Raw genomic sequence first — 17,813 nt, forward strand, 5'->3', positions numbered from 1 at the left:
CTGAGATGACGAGGCATTTCTTCACTCAGAGGGTTATAAATCTTTGGAATTCTCTACCCCACAGGTCTGTGGATGCTGAGTCATTGAGCATATTCAAGGCTGAGATAGATAGATTTTTCGACTCTAGGGGAATCAAGGGATATGGGGATCGCGCAGGAGAGTGGAGTTAAAGTTGAAGATCAGCCATGGTCTGATTGAATGGCGAAGCAGACTCAAGGGGTCATATGGCCTACTCCTGCTCCTATTTCTTATGTTCTTATAAGGAGTTTAAATCCAATGCATTGGGGGAAGAGGGAATCAGTGTCGGTCAGCAAGGACGGGGTTAATGGACGAGTGGGGCAGGAAGGACAGCTGAGTTCAGGACAAGATGGGGTTCATGGAGGATGGGAGGCCAGCAACAAGAGCATTGGGGAAATGGAGTAAGCAATAAACATGTGGATAATGGTTTTGGCAGCAGCGAATGAAAGAAAGGAAAGAAAGATTTGCATTTATATAACATCTTTCACGGCTTCAGGACATCACAAAGAACTTCACAATCATTGAAGTACTTTTGAAGTGTGGTCAATGTTGCAATGTGGGGAAAGGCGGCACTCAATTTGCACACAGCAAGATCCCAAATTAACAGCTATGATATAAATGACCAGATAATCCGTTTTAGTGGTGTTGGTTTAGGAATAAATATTGGTCAGGACATCAGGGAGAACTCCCCTTCTCTCCTTTGAAAAGTGCCATGGGATCTTTGACGTCCACCCGAGAGGTCAGATGGGGCCTCGGTTTAACGTCTCATTCGAGAAACGGCACCTCCGACAGTGCAGCACTGAACTGTCAGCCTGGATTATGTGCTCAAGTTTCGAGAGTGGGACTCAAACCCACGACCTTCTGACTCAGAGGCAAAAGAGTGCCACCAACTGAGCTGTAAAAGCAGAGTCCCTGCCATAAGCTGTGTTATAACCGTTAATGGCATAACCTGACTATTGACATTCCAGATCTTCTCGTAACCTCACATCTCTCAAAGCAAAGAGAATTCAGCGACTCAAAGAATTAAAAGTCAGTATCTAAAAATAAACCAAACAAAACTCAAAATAGAAATACAAATACACTTGAATCCTGGTTTGTTTAAACACTGGAAAGAAAATGTTTTCTGCAGCTGCCAAGCTTTTTAAGTTCCACAAATAGATTTGAAACAGTTTCAACAGATTTGGGAATATGACTGAACTTACACTGCTCGTCTCCCCCTGTCTAATTTATAAACAACAACGCAACACAACAGGATCTTTTCTGTGGGTTAGGAACATGGGAACAGGAGTAGGCCATTCAGCCCCTCGTTGACGCTGACGATATGTTCAAACTCCCACAGAGCTCCCACTCACAAAGCTACATGATGATTTTATAGCCACCGCAAGCTACCTGTGACACCCAAGTCACTCCAGAGATGCGAGAAGCTGTCACCTCGCCGAGGGGTACAGGTCCCGAAGCCTCATCACCACGGGGCCACTAGCATTAATGTCATTCCGCACAATACAAATAATTCAGTGGAGGTGACAAAATAGTTCCAGGCATCTTTGCGCTAACAGATGCAAGGTAGGCTGCTGCACTCGCAGGCGGTGTAGTCGGGTCTGTTTGTAACCCTGGTAACCAGCAGAGTCTGAGACCAGGGCCTACAGAATTAGAATCATAGAATCATAGAATCTTACTGCACAGAAGGAGGCCCTTCAGCCCATAGTGCCTGTGCTGGCTCTTTGAAAGAGCTATCCAATTAATCACACTCCCTCCGCTCTTTCCCCGTAGCCCTGCAATGTTTTCCTTTTCAAAGTATATTCAAGTCAGGTCAAGTCTATGAGTTCAGGACGGCAGGGAAAAGGTGGTGGGGAACATGGCCACAGTAGGGTTGCCAACCCTCCAGGATTGTCCTGGAGTCTTCGGCAATTATAGATTAATCTCCTGGACACTGCTACGAGTAACTTGGAAAAAAAGTCAAGTGTGTTTTTTTCATTTTTTTTGAACGCTTTTTATTTATTAGTTATAAGATATTGGAGATGGGAAAAATGGCTGTTAACTGACAGTCAAGAATCATCCAATCGGGTAACAAAGAGTCTGTTCACTTTCCAATTGGCCGTGGGAAGGACGTACAATGCGAGGATGGACGGAAGCGTGGAGACGGGCTGATTGGGAGGTGGGAGGAGAAACTGGGAAAAAAAACGCTAAAGAATGCAAGAACAAATGTTTGCATTTATATAGCACCTTTCATGACCTCAGGACGTCCCAAAGCACTTTATAGCCACTGAAGTACTTTTGAAGTGTAGTCACTGCTGTAATGTAGGAAACACAGCAGCCAATTTGCACTCAGCAAGGTCCCACAAACAGCAAAATGGCCAGATAATCTGTTTTAATGATTTTGGTTGAGGGACAAATGTTGGCCAAACACCGGGGAGAACTCTTGGCACCTCGAGCCAAGCTGTTCCAGTACAGCTACAACACTGGCATCCACCCGACAATGTGGAAAATTGCCCAGGTATGTCCTGTCCACAAAAAGCAGGACAAATCCAATCCGGCCAATTACCGCCCCATCAGTCTACTCTCATCATCAAAGTGATGGAAGATGTCATCGACAGTGCTATCAAGCGGCACTTACTTACCAATAACCTGCTCACCGATGCTCAGTTTGGGTTCCGCCAGGACCACTCGGCTCCAGACCTCATTACAGCCTTGGTCCAAACATGGACAAAAGAGCTGAATTCCAGAGGTGAGGTGAGAGTGACTGCCCTTGACATCAAGGCAGCATTTGACCGAGTGTGGCACCAAGGAGCCCTAGTAAAATTGAAGTCAATGGGAATCAGGGGGAAAACTCTCCAGTGGCTGGAGTCATACCTAGCACAAAGGAAGATGGTAGTGGTTGTTGGAGGCCAATCATCTCAGCCCCAGGACATTGCTGCAGGAGTTCCTCTGGGCAGTGTCCTCGGCCCAACCACCTTCAGCTGCTTCAACAATGACCTTCCCTCCATCATAAGGTCAGAAATGGGGATGTTCGCTGATGATTGCAGTGTTCAGTTCCATTCGCAACCCCTCAAATAATGAAGCAGTCCGAGCCTGTATGCAGCAAGATCTGGACAACATCCAGGCTTGGGCTCATGAGTGGCAAGTAACGAGTGCAGCGGACACAGAGAGAGACAGCCGAGAGTTTGATGAGTGTGGGAGTTCGGTGAAGTGGGGGAAAGAGGTGCTGCTTTGCCTTGCTTTTTCTAACTTTTTCCGCAGAGCGGCGGACCTGAGCAGCAGAAGACGGAGAGAGGGGAATAAAAGCAGCAGCAGACCTGCAACAAGAGAAAACTACTGTTCAACGTCACATGTGAGGCAGGAGAGTCCGAGAGGTGAGCACAGTATAAAAGGAGACACCGAGAGCGGGAGGAGAGTCTGAGAGGTGAACGCATTGTAAATCGAAGGCAAGTCATGGCAGCAGAGCTCGCACCAGTGATATGCTCCTCCTGCACTATGTGGGAAGTCACGGACACTACCAGTTTCTCTGGCAACCATGTGTGCAGGAAGTGTGTCCAGCTGCAGCTACTGGCTAACCGTATTTCGGAGCTGGAGCTGCGGGTGGATTCACTGTGGAGCATTCGCGATGCTGAGACTATCGTGGATAGCACGTTCAGTGAGGTGGTCACACCGCAGGTAACGATTACGCAGGCAGAAAGGAAATGGGTGACCGCCAGGCAGAGTAAAAGGACTAGACAGGTAGAGCAGGAGTCCCCTGGGGCCATCTCCCTCTCAAACAGATATACTGCTTTAGATACTGTTGGGGGAGATGGCTTATCAGGGGAAAGCAGCAAGAGCCAAGTTCGTGGCACCACGGGTGGCTCTGCTGCACAGGAAGGGAGGAAGAAGGGTGGCAGGGCTACAGTGATAGGGAATTCAATTGTCAGGGGAACAGATAGGCGTTTCTGCAGCCGCAAACATGACTCGAGGATGGTATGTTGCCTCCCTGGTGCTAGGGTCAAGGATGTCGCAGAGCGGCTGCAGGACATTCTGGAGGGGGAGGGTGAACAGCCAGTAGTCGTGGTCCATATCGAGACCAATGACATAGGTAAAAAAAAAGGGATGAGGTCCTGCAAGGTGAATTTAAGGAGTTGGGAGATAAATTAAAAAGCAGGACTTCAAAGGTAGTGATCTCAGGATTACTACCAGTGCCATGTGCCAGTGAGTATAGGAACAGGAGAATAGACTGGATGAATGCATGGCTGCAGGGATGGTGTAGGAGGAAGGGATTTAAATTTCTGGGACATTGGGACCGGTTCTGGGGAAGGTGGGACCTGCACAACCGGGACGGGTTACACCCGAGCAGGACCGGGACCAATGTCCTCGTGGGGGTGTTTGCTAGTGCTGTTGGGGAAGATTTAAACTGGAGCGGCAGGGGGATGGGAACCTGAGCGGGGAGTCAGAAGGGAGTAAAGTTGAGAGGGTAAGACCCAGGGGATATTTGCAATACAAATTGTACAAACAGTTGTTCAAGAACAAGTGAAAGGGAAAAGCGTACAGCAGCAGAAAGAAAATGTACTTTAGACACTACAGATAAAGTGAAAACAAGAAGGCGTAAGGTGATTAACCTAGAATCAAAGCTGAAGGTCAGGCTAGGGTGTGTGGCCCAACTAAGAGTTCTATATACAAATGCACGGAGTATAAGGAATAAATTAATGATCTACAGGTTCAAATTCAAATTGGAGGGTATGACATGATAGCTATTACGGAGACATGGCTGCAGGATGGTCAGGATTGGGAACTAAATATACCGGGTTATAAGGTCTACAGGAGAGATAGGGAAAATGGAAGAGGGGGAGGAGTAGCCTTAATGATTAGAGATGAAATCACTTCAATGATAAAGGGGGATATAACGAGAGGTAAGCAGCCAACAGAGACCTTATGGGTTGAATTGAGAAATAGGAAAGGATCTAAGACTATAGTGGGAGTTGTATATAGGACCCCTGGCAGCAGCTCTGAAGTGCTAGATTGTATAAATGCAGAGATTAGACAAGCGTGTAACAAAGGCATAGTGGTCTTAATGGGGGACTTTAACCTGCACATAGATTGGGAAAAGCAGACTAGCAACTGTCAGAAAGGTAGTGAATTTCTTGAGTGTGTCCGGGATAGTTTTCTACAGCAGTATGTCCTAGAGGCAACAAAGGGGCAAGCCATACTAGATTTAGTAATAAGTAATGAACCAGATTTAGTTAACGGCCTAACTGTGCGTGAACATCTATCCAATAGCGATCATAACATGATCGAGTTCAATGTAGTGTTTGAAAGGGAAAAAAGTGAATCAGCTGTTCAGATTCTAGACTTTGGTAAGGCCAACTTCAATGGGATGAGACAGAGACTGTCCACAGTAAACTGGGCAAATCTGTTAATGGGTAAAACGATTGATAATCAGTGGGAATTTTTTAAAGAAACATTTAACATGATACAGAATCGGTTTATACCCCTGAGGGGCAAGAACTCTACTTGCCAAAAGAAACAGCCATGGACAACTAAAGAGGTAAGGGACAGTATAAGGCATAAGGAAAGGGCATACGAAAAGGCAAAAAATGGCACAGATCCTGGCACATGGGAAAGATACAAAGATCAACAAAGGGTCACAAAACAGATAGTAAGAGCTACAAAAAGAGAGTATGACAAGAAACTTGCAAGGGATATCAAAACCAATACGAAGAACTTTTATAGTTACATTACGAAAAAGAGGGTGGTCAGGAGCAGTATTGGCCCCTTAAAAACTGAAAGTGGGGATATTGTCATTGACAATGGGGAAATGGCAGACATGTTGAACAATTACTTTGCATCAGTATTTACAGTAGAAAAAGAGGATAGCATGCCGGAAATCCCAATAAAACTAATATTGAATCGGGGACAGGGACTCAATAAAATTAACATAAGTAAAGCAACAGTAATGAAGAAAATAATAGCACTAAAATCCCTAGGACTAGATGGTTTCCATCCCAGGGTTTTAAAGGAAGTAGGTGAGCACATTGCAGATGCCCGAACTATAATCTTTCAAAGTTCTCTAGATTCAGGAACTGTCCCTCTAGATTGGAAAATTGCACATGTCACTCCGCTTTTTAAGAAAGCAGAGAGAGGGAAACCAGGGAATTATAGACCTGTTAGCCTAACATCTGTTGTGGGGAAAATGCTGGAGTCTATAATTAAGGATAGGGTGACTGAACACCGAGAATTTTCAGTTAAGCAGAGAGAGCCAGCATGGATTTGTGAAAGGTAGGTCGTGCCTGACAAACCTGATTGAATTTTTTGAAGAGGTGACTAAAGTAGTGGACAGGGGAATGTCAATGGATGTTATTTATATGGACTTCCAGAAAGCATTTGATAAGGTCCCACATAAGAGATTGTTAGTTAAGATAGAAGCCCATGGAAACGAGGGAAAAGTACGGACTTGGTTTGGAAGTTAGCTGAGCGAAAGGCGACAGAGAGTAGGGATAATGGGTAGGTACTCACATTGGCAGGATGTGACTAGTGGAGTCCTGCAGGGATCTGTCTTGGGGCCTCAATTATTCACAATATTTATTAACGACTTAGATGAAGGCATAGAAAGTCTCATATCTAAGTTTGCCGATGACACAAAGATTGGTGGCATTGTAAGCAGTGTAGATGAAAACATAAAATTACAAAGCGATATTGATAGATTAGGTGAATGGGTAAAACTGTGGCAAATGGAATTCAATGTAAACAAATGTGAGGTCATCCACTTTGGATCAAAAAAGGATAGAACAGGGTACATTCTAAATGGTAAAAAGTTAAAAACAGTGGATGTCCAAAAGGATTTAGGGGTACTGGTACATAGATCATTGAAGTGTCATGAACAGGTGCAGAAAATAATCAATAAGGCTAATGGAATGCTGGCCTTTATATCTAGAGGACTGGAGTACAAGGGGGCAGAAGTTATGCTGCAGCTATACAAAACCCTGGTTAGTCCGCACCTGGAGTACTGTGAGCAGTTCTGGGCACCGCACCTTCGAAAGGACATATTGGCCTTCGAGGGAGTGCAGCGTAGGTTTACTAGAATGATACCCGGACTTCAAGGGTTAAGTTACGAGAAGAGATTACACAAATTGGGGTTGTATTCTCTGGAGTTTCGAAGGTTAAGGGGTGATCTGATCGAAGTTTATAAGATATTAAGGGGAACAGATAAGGTGGATAGAGAGAAACTATTTCCGCTGGTTGGGGATTCTAGGAGTAGGGGGCACAGTCTAAAAATTAGAGCCAGACCTTTCAGGAGCGAGATTAGAAAACATTTCTACACACATCGGGTGGTAGAAATTTGGAACTCTCTTCCGCAAATGGCAATTGATACTAGCTCAATTGCTAAATTTAAATCTGAGATAGATAGTTTTTTGGCAACCAAAGGTATTAAGGGATATGGGCCAACGGCAGGTATATGGAGTTCGATCACAGATCAGCCATGATCTTATCAAATGGCGGAGCAGGCACGAGGGGCTGAATGGGCTACTCCTGTTGCTATACTCCTACAAGTGCCAGGCAATGACCATCTCCAACAAGAGAGAGTCTAACCACCTCCCCTTGACATTCAACGGCATTACCATCGCCGAATCCCCCACCATCAACATCCTGGGGGTCACCATTGACCAGAAACTTAACTGGACCAGCCATATAAATACTGTAGCTACAAGAGCAGGTCAGAGGCTGGGTATTCTGCAGCAAGTGACTCACCTCCTGACTCCCCAAAGCCTTTCCAACATCTACAAAGGCACAAGTCAGGAGTGTGATGGAATACTCTCCACTTGCCTGGATGAGTGCAGCTCCAACAACACTCAAGAAGCTCAACACCATCCAGGACAAAGCAGCCCGCTTGATTGGCACCCCATCCACCACCCTAAACATTCACTCCCTTCACCACCGGCGCACAGTGGCTGCAGTGTGTACCATCCACAGGGTGCACTGCAGCAACTCGCCAAGACTTCTTCGACAGCACCTCCCAAACCCTGACCTCTACCACCTAGAAGGACAAGAGCAGCAGGTACATGGGAACAACACCGCCTGCACGTTCCCCTCCAAGTCACACACCATCCCGACTTGGAAATATATCGCCGTTTTTTCATCGTCGCTGGGTCAAAATCCTGGAACTCCCTTCCTAACAGCACTGTGGGAGAACCTTCACCACACGGACTGCCGCGGTTCAAGAAGGCGGCTCACCACCACCTTCTCCTCAAGGGCAATTAGGGACGGGCAATAAATGCCGGCCTCGCCAGCGACGCCCACATCCCACGAACGAAAAAAAAAAAAACGCCCCTGCTCTTCTACGAAATGATGTCAGGGGATCTTTCACATCCACCTGAGAGGGCTTCAGTTTAACGGCTCATCTGAAAGAAGGCACCTCCGACAGTGCAGCACTCCCTCAATACTACACAGGAGCATCCGCCTGGATCTTGTGCTCAACTCTCTGCAGTGAGACTTGAACCCATGACCTTCTAACTCAGAGGCGAAAGTGCCGCCACGGATCCACGGCTAACACCTGACTCACTATAAATCGAGGACGTTTGTACTGAAATGTACTTTGGTATTATTGAAATATTATCCCTTTTGGGGTAAAGTATCTTTCACTGTGATAAAGCATTACATATTACTATTTTTTTCAAATTCACTTCCCATTACACAAACCACTCAATGTGAGAACAGTGACATTCTCACTTGCTGTTCAATGGATACTGTGCAACATTGTGCAGGTACAGTACTGCCTCATCTATCTGTGATGTGGAGATGCCGGTGATGGACTGGGGTGGACAAATGTAAGGAATCTTACAACACCAGGTTATAGTCCAACAATTTTATTTTTAAATCACAAGCTTTCGGAGATTATCCCCTTCGTCAGGTGATTCACCTGACGAAGGGGATAATCTCCGAAAGCTTGTGATTTTAAAATAAAATTGTTGGACTATAACCTCATCTATCTGTGATTATTGATAAACTCAAAAACTTTAGAACCGCCCAGAATTCAGCTATTAAACATTATATATATTAAATTTATACCACGTGTGTTAACATTCCACTTCAGTGCTGGATAGATATTCTGCGAGGTCAAATGTAAAACAAGGAAAAAAGAATCTCACAGATGCATATGAATTGCTAACTTCATCCAAGCAAAACCCCGGAGAAAGATCAAGTGTCATGGAAAAGGCACCTGACCCAGAGGGGAGGAGGAGATTTGATTGCAGCCCTGTTCAGTGACCATCTACAGCTGAGCGAGAGGGACTCAGTAAATGCACATCCCAATGTGGTACTGAGCTATCTAGTACAGGAAGGCTCCAGGTTTTATCCCATATCTATGCTGAGTTCATAGACTCTGGAGCCAATCAGGTCCCCCCTTTTTATTGCCAAACTGCTGCCCAAAAATGGGGTGAGTGACGTTACTTAGGATCCGGAGTCAAATAAGCACGACGGGTTCACTCCATTCACTGGTCTTGAGATACTTGTATTGCAAGGATGCAGGTTATTCTACAGCAACTTGCATTTGTATAGCGCCTTTAACATGGAAAAACGTCCCAAGGCACTTCACAGAGGCAAACTGAAAAAATGGACGCCAAGCCAAAGAAGGAGATATTAAGAAGGGACAAGGTGGTCTTTAAGAAGGGATTTAAAAGGAGGAGAGGGAAAACTAACAGGATTCTTTAGAAAAACTAAAGCACAATATCAAAGATCATCCTTGTTTGGAACTACCCTGGCATCAAGTTGTGATAACATAACTGGACAAAAGACCTTTTTAAAGCACCTTGTTCTACCACAAGTCACCTTGAATAATAGTATCGTAGTATCATACATAGTAGGTACAGCACCAGAGGAGGCCACTCGGCCCTTTGTGCCTGTGCCGGCTCTTTGAAAGAGCTATCTAATTAGTCCCGTTTCCCTGCTCTTTCCCCATAGCCCTGTAAATTTTTTCCTTTAAGTATTTATCCAATTCCCTTTTGAAAGTTACTATTGAATCTGCTTCTACCACCCTTTCAGGCAATGCATTCCAGATCATAACAACTCGCTGCGTAAAAAAGTGTTTCCTTATGTCGTCTCTGGTTCTTTTGCCGATCACTTTAATAAATCTATGTCTTCTGGTTACCCACTCTTCTGCCACTGGAAACAGTTTCTCCTTATCTACTCTATCAAAACCATTCATGATTTTGAACACCTCTATCAAGTCTCCCCTTAACCTTCTCTGTTCGAAGGAGAACAACCCCAGCTTCTCCAGTCTCTCCACATAACTGAAACCCCTCATCCCTGATACCATTCTAGTAAATCTCTTCTGCACCCTCTCGAAGGCCTTGACATCTTTCCTAAAGTGTAGTGCCCAGAATTGAACGCAATACTCCAACTGCGGCCTAACCAGTGTTTTATAAAGGTTTACCATAACTTTCTTGCTTTTGTATTCAATGCCTCTATTAATAAATTGTAAACAATTTTACAACACCAAGTTATAGTCCAACAATTTTATTTTAAAATCCACAAGCTTTCGGAGGCTTCCTCCTTCCTCAGGTGAATGTGGAAATGAAATCCTCGAACCTATCGCATTTATAAATCACAGAACAATGCCTGGTGATTACAGAAGTCTTTTCAACTGCCCGTTGCCAAGGCAACTTTTAAAATAAAATTGTTGGACTATAACTTGGTGTTGTAAAATTGTTTACAATTGTCAACCCCAGTCCATCACCGGCATCTCCACATCATGTCTATTAATAAAGCTTGGGATCCCATATGCTTTTTTTTAAAACAGCTTTCTCAACTTGTCCTGCCACCTTTAAAGATTTGTGTACATACAAGGTCTCCCCAGGTCTCTCTGTTCCTGTGCTCCCTTTAAAATTGTACCATTTAGTTTATATTGCCTCTCTTCATTCTTCCTACCAAAATGTATCACTTGGATAAGCCCTCATAAATCACATACAATGACTATTTAAGGAGGCATCCTCAGTTTCAATAGTTAAAAACAGATCAGCCTCATATCCCACAAGATATGCATCATTGCTTCTGTACAGCAGTTTCCCACGCAGTGACTCCCAGGGATTTAAATGTTGTTTACGCATTTCAACACTGCACTCATTTAATATGAGGCTGCTAATTTGGTTATAATCTGAAATATATCATTGAGACAAAAGCAACCAGCACACTTAAAAAAATATGAAGTGAATTTGATCTTGGCAAGCAGTTACGTGCCAACCCCCAGATAAAGTGACAAGCCAGCCATGGCACCAAGCAGAACCGACCAGGAAGAAACCCCTAATCGATGGTCTGTGCCATCGTTTGTTTAATAAACTCGTGTAATAGTTTACACCTAGAACAAGGTCTGTCGTGACACTCTGTCGCTTATCGAGGACTGAAGAGAAAAATCCAGTGGAGGCGACGGAATGATTCCAGCAGCATAAAAATAATTAGCAGGCGGGGAGTTCTGTTTGTTATTTCGGGGGCATTACTGAAACATTAACCTCAATAGTAAAGCCAGTGAAAACACTCTCAAAGGTACAGGGAGCGATCTGAAAAGAAAGAACTTGCATTTATATAGCACCTTTCATGACCTCAGGGCATCCCAAAGTGCTTTACAGCCAATTAAGTACTTTTGAAGGGCAGTCACTGTTGTAATGTAGGAAATGCAGCAGCCAATTTCAGCACAGCAAGGTCCCACAAACAGCAATTTGATAATGGCAATTTTTAGCTGTTGGTTGAGGGATAAATATTGGCCAGGACACCGGGGAGAGCTCCCTTGTTCTTCTTCGAGGGATCTTTTATGCCAACCTGAGAAACAAGAGCTGAAAAGTCTAGAGTAAGGAAGGGTAGAAAAGACACAAAATCGGAACAGTTCCCATCCTTAAAATTTAGAAGGTGGTTAGATTTGGTAAAATTATTCTCAATCAACTAGACCTCCACTCACTGGTCTCACAGTAATTGGACCTCTTTCTGATAACTCAAGGGAGGTTTCTCCTCTTCCTCCATCTAGAACTTCTGCTGACTCTTATTTTCCTTCTCCTGGCAGCACTGACACTCCATTTCCTCCATCTCGTGTCACCCACACCTCCTCAAACAAGAGCTGTTCTTTTTTCTCCTTAGTTTCCTACATTACAAAAGTGACAACACTTCAAAAGGTACTTAATTGGCTGTGAAGCACTTTGGGGTATCCTGAGGTCGTGAAAGGCGCTATATAAATGCAAGTCTTTCTTTCTTGTCTACACATTTTAGCCTCAGCGTGGGGCCATCTTTCCTTTCCCTCTACCGCCAGACAGGTCAATTCTAACTCTACGGGGACAATTTTGACCTAACTTGCCCATCAGGAAACTGACCAGATTGGGTGCAATGCTGATTTTACACTCCGCCCGATTTTACTCTCCATTGAAGTCAACTGAGAGTAATATTGGACAGGGTGTAAAACAGGCATTCCACCCGATCCTTTGGGTTTCCCGCCCCAGCAAGTTAATTTAAAATTACCCCCATGTCCATGTCTTTCTGGACACTTGTACTCCTCATACTAATTGCTGTTTGCCATTGGTGACTCACTTCGATTTAAAAATTAAACAGCCCTTTTGGGCACTGAGCAGTACTTATCTCACTTTAGCAGCTACCAATTGTCATGGTACATGTTTTCTCCCATCGCTGGGAAGAAGAGAGAGACAGCGCGAGAGAGGTAGAGAGAGAGAGGCAGAAAGTTGCATTTATATAGCGCCTTTCACAACCTCCAGACGTCCCAAAGCGCTTTACAGCCAATGGAGTACTTCTTGAAGTATAGTCACTGTTGTAATGTAGGAAACACAACAGCCAATTTGCTCACAGCAAGGTCCCACAAACAGCAATAAAATGAACAACCAAATTATCCATTTTTAGGTGTTGGTTATGGGATAAATGTTGGCCAGGACCCCGGAATAAACTCTCCCGCTTATCTTCAAATAGTGCCATGGGATCTTTTACGTCCACCTGAGAGGGCAGACGGGGCCTTGGTTTAACACCTCATCCGAAAGACGGCACCTTCAACAGTGCTGTGCTCACTCAATACTCCACTGAGAGTGTCAGCCTAGATTATGTGCTCGAAGGGCCGAATGGCCTCCTTCCGTGCTGTAACCTTTCTATGATTCTAAGTCCCTGGAGTGGGACTTAAACCCACAGTCTTCTAACTCAAAGGTGAGAGTGCTACCCACAGCCATGGCATGCTAGAAGTCTGCCTATTTAAGGCTATTAAAAAAGGAAAATTGAATACAGTAATGTTCCATATTTGACACAAAATGAAAGCTCTATTTTCGCCACCAGCTAGTGCTGTATAAAATATATCTGGAAGTAGAAGCCCTTATACATGTTATACCGTTGGTTCACTGGATTCCACCCAACTACGAACTGGGCCCAACCTTGTTTAATGTTGGAGATCAGACAAGATCAGCATGTGCAGGGTGGTGCAGCCACAGCCAGCATCCCAGTTCCCCTGCAGTTTCATTGGCTCCACTGATAAGCATTCACTTTGTAGTAATTCCAAGAACAACTGAAGTTCAGGTCAAACCCGACTGGCACTTATCCTGAGCTCTGAATCCATAATCAAGGCTCTGTGCCTAAGTTGGCTTGTCCTGTTTCGTGGACTGTCTCATTAATACCCACTTCAGAGTGCAAAACCAGCCAAAGACTTTACACCATAAAAGGAGAAAGCAGCAGCTCTGAAAATCCCCTCCTGGATGATTTGGGCTTTTCTGCCACGAGGTTCTATTACGAGCGCCTCCAGCCTCCATTTTCACAAACATAGTGCCTTTAATGTTGCAAAACGTTCCAAGGCACTCTACAAAAGGGGCAACAGACACCGAACAGCAGTGTGGGAGGAGGGTCAGGGAGGTGACTGAAGGCACAGAGAAGGTGTAGGTTTTGAGCAGGATTTAAAAGAGAAATGTGGCACAGTGGAGGGGTTTGAGAAAGAGAAAAAATAACCTGCATATTTACAATGCCTTATGTTACAAAGCACTTTATAACCAGTGTAGTACTTTTGAAGTGCAGTCACTTTTGTTCTGTAGGCAAATACAGCAACCAATTTGTGCACAGCAAGCTCCCTCAAACATCAAATGAATGAGGGGCCAGATAATCTGTTTCTGGTGGTGTTGGTTGAGGGGCGAACGTTGGTCAGGACACCAGGAGAACTTCCCGCTCATCTTCAAAATAGTGCCAGGCAGACGGTTCAACGTCTCATCCGCAAGATGGCACCTGCGACAATGCAGCACCCCTGCTGTACTGCACTGAAGTGTCAGCCTAAATAATGTTTTTTTTAATTCGTTCATGGGGTGTTGGTGTCGCTGGCAAGGCCAGCATTTATTGCCCATCCCTAATATGCTCAAGTCTGTAGTGGGGCTTGAACCCACAATCTTCTGACTCAACTGAGCCAAGCTGACACTGGAGAAGGGAATTCCAGAGAACAGGGGTGTGATAGCTGAAGGTTCTCCCACAAATAGTGCAGTGGAGAGAGGGGGAAAAAAAAAAAAGAGATCAACTGGGTAATAGGGATGGAGGAAGCTGCAGAAGTAGGAAGGACCAGAGCCTCAAAAGAATTTATAAACAAGGATGAAAATTAAACATCTTTTGGTATCCTCTTAGCAACAATAAATAGCAACACTAAGTTCACAACGACACATGCTTCATATTGTGCCTTTAACACAGTAAAACGTCCCAAGACGCTTCACAGGAGCGTTATCAAATAAGATTTGACCCCGAGCCACACAAGGAGATATTAGGAGAAGTGATCAAAAGCTTGGTCAAAGAGGTAGGTTTTAAGGAGCGTCTTAAAAGGAGGAGAGAGAGGCGGAGAGGTTTAGGAAAGGAATTCCAGAGCTTAAGGCCTAGGCAGCTGAAGGCACGGCCGCCAATGGTGGAGTGGTTAAATTCGGGGATGCGCAAGAGGCCAGAATTGGAGGAGCGCAGAGATCTCGGAGGATTGTAAGGCTGGAGGAGGTTTCAGAGATAGGGAAGGGGGGAGGGGGGGAAGAGGCCATGGAGGGATTTGATAACAAGGATGCTAATTTAAAATCAAGGCATTTCCGGACCGGGAGCCAATGTAGGTCAATAAGCACAGGGGTGATGGGTGAACAGGACTTGGTGCGAGTTAGGATACGGGCAGCAGACTTTTGGACGAGCTCAAGTTGATGGAGGTGGAAGATGGGAGGCCAGCCAGGAGAGCATTGGAGTAGTCAAATCTAGAGGTAACAAAGGCATGGATGAGGGTTTCAGCAGCAGATGAGCTGAGGCAGATGCGGAGACGAGTGATGTTATAGAGGTGGAAGTAGGCGGTCTTGGTGATGGAGCAGATATGGAGTCAGCAGCTCATCTCAGGGTCAAATAGGATGGCCAGGTTGCAATCAGTCTGGTTCAGCCTCAGACAGTGGCCAGGGAGAGGGGTTGAGTCAGTGTCTAGGGAACAGAGATTATGGTGGGGACCGAAGACAATGGCTTTGGTCTTCCCAATATTTAGTTGGAGGAAATTTCTGCTCATGCAGTGCTGGATGTCGGACAAGCAGTGTAACAAATGAGAGACAGTGGAGGGGTCAAGAGAGGTGGTGGTGAGGTGGAGCTGGGTGTCGTCAGCGTCCATGTGGAACCCAACAGTGCGTTTTCGGATGATGTCGCCGAGGGGCAGCACGTAGATGAGAACTAGGAGGGGGCCAAGGATAGATCCTTGGGGGGCTCCAGAGGTAACAGTTCGATAGGAGAAGCCATTGCAGGTGATTCTCTGGCTACGACAGGTCAACGAGGTAGGTTTTAAAGAGGGTTTTAAAGGAGGGGAGGTTTAGGGTGGGGATTCCAGAATTTAAAGCCTAGATGGCTGAAGGCACGGCCACTAATGGTGGGGCGAAGGAAGTGGGGGATGCACAAGAGGCCAGAGTTGGAGAAATGCAGATTTCTCAGAGGGTTGTAGGGCTGCAGGAGGTTAGATAGCAGTCCTTAAGAATTTCAGCAGGAGTGGGCATGTAATCATGTTGTGTAACAATACGTGGTGTTAACAGCCTCACATTTCCAGTTCATTGCTATAAATACATTTACAACTGAATTATTTTAGTCCATTATTCATATACATTTGAAATATGAAAACATCTTAAGCTACATAAGGATTTCCAACTACAGAAAAAAATAAACCAAAACATCTTGCAGAACACTGGGTTCTTGCAGTGGAAACCAATTACCAATGACAATGGAGCGAATGCAAGTCAGATCGAGAGAAGAATGATATCCTAATAATTCACGTAGGACGATTTAAGGATTGATTCAGAATAGAAAGGCAATTCTGAAAAGTGCAATGTGACCCGAATTTAACATACAATTACCATCGATAGGAGTATCTCCTCTCCATAAACATTCACCAACATTGAATTTGCATTCCAACATAGCCCTAGCCACTGTGTTGCAAAAACCAACGGCACTGCACAAGTGGGGGGGGGGGTGACGACTAAATATGGTCGTCAGGTGAAGTGGGGTTGGGGAAATAAACAGACCAGGGTACCAAAGATGTAATTCGGTCCCCATTTTAATGGAGGAAGTTGGCACAAAAGTGTGACAAGAAGCATGACAACGGGAAGTAGGGTTTTTTGCAGGCAGTAAGTGCTGGGCAGAGGGCAAGACTTTTAAATATATTATTCATGGAATCAATACAGCACAGAAGCAGGCCATTCGGCCCATCCTGCCTGTGCAGGCTCCTTGAAAGAGCTATCCAATTAGTCCCACTCCCCTATAATTGGACATAAAATGCAAAAAAAAAATTTTTTTTAAAAAGCTATATAAAAAAAATGCTGATATTTTCTTTAGTTCAACGAGATGCTATCAGTGCAAAAAAAAAAGAGATGCATCCCCGGATTACACACACAGACACCAACTTCTGGATGGATGAGCATCAGTTTGACAGACATGCTGCTGCAGCTCTGGGGAGGGAAATGGTTACCTCAGGTTCTAGAATTCTTTCAGCGTTCCATTTCTTCCCATTGTCGCGGTCGCGGTTTCGATTCCAAATTCCAAATTCTAAATTCTAAATTCCATTTCCCTTGGGTTTTTTTTTGTTGCAAACTTCCTCGGCGTGTTGCTCTTCCGAGCCTCGGGTGTGCAACGTAAATACGTCCGGATTTCTCCCTCAGAAATCAATTTTTTTTCTTTAAAAGGAGGAGAGGAGAGAGAGAGTAAGGTTATCAGGCTCTGACTGGAGGGATTTCCATTCCCCGCAACGAGTCTTGGAGAAACGTTCCGGCGAAGGAGAGAGAGAGAGAGAGAGCGCTAGTACTGCATGGTGAGAGAGGGAGAAGCGCCACCTGCTGCGACAGTTCTCTGAGCCGCAGTTATACTGCACCTAGCCCACCACACACTCCTGTCAACTTGCAACTGAGCTCAGTGACGGAATATAATCCCAGCCCCCAGTGCAAAAGACACGTGCTCACGCCCCCTGGTCCCCCTTGCTTGGTTTTTATAAACTTTATTTTCCAATTTTTTTTTAATGTGATTTGTTTTTTTTAAAAAAGAGACTCTCCGGCTTAGCTAGCATGTCATTAGATTTTTACATTATATTTTTGTATTGTGTTTTGTCACTGAGCTCAGTGCTTTTTTTTTGTTTCTGACTGAAGCACAGGGACGTGGACACACAGGCTTGCACGGTGTCACAAGGGGACATGGGGATCTGGGGGTTCTAAAGGGAACGGCCGAGAGGGGGAGAAAAGAGCAGAACAGATGGGGAGCAGGGGGGGAAATCATCTGAAAGAGAGGTTAAAAAAATAGACAGGTAACAGAAGAAAAACCAGCAGGTTAAAATGAAGCAAAGAAACTTTTTAAAA

At 44.9% G+C, this 17,813-nt stretch overlaps 1 protein-coding gene across 1 annotated transcript in view; it reads right to left on the reverse strand.

The window, feature by feature from the left end:
- The window catches only part of fam13a (family with sequence similarity 13 member A), a 239,323-nt gene extending 222,060 nt beyond the window's left edge, over positions 1–17,263 (reverse strand). Inside the window, exon 1 of the mRNA XM_067994462.1 lies at positions 16,937–17,263. The gene's annotated coding sequence lies outside the window, so the exon portion shown is untranslated. The remainder of the gene's footprint in view (positions 1–16,936) is intronic.
- Positions 17,264–17,813: the final 550 nt, after the last annotated feature.

This window comes from Heptranchias perlo, chromosome 1 (genome assembly GCF_035084215.1).
Source record: "Heptranchias perlo isolate sHepPer1 chromosome 1, sHepPer1.hap1, whole genome shotgun sequence".
NCBI lineage: Eukaryota > Metazoa > Chordata > Chondrichthyes > Hexanchiformes > Hexanchidae > Heptranchias > Heptranchias perlo.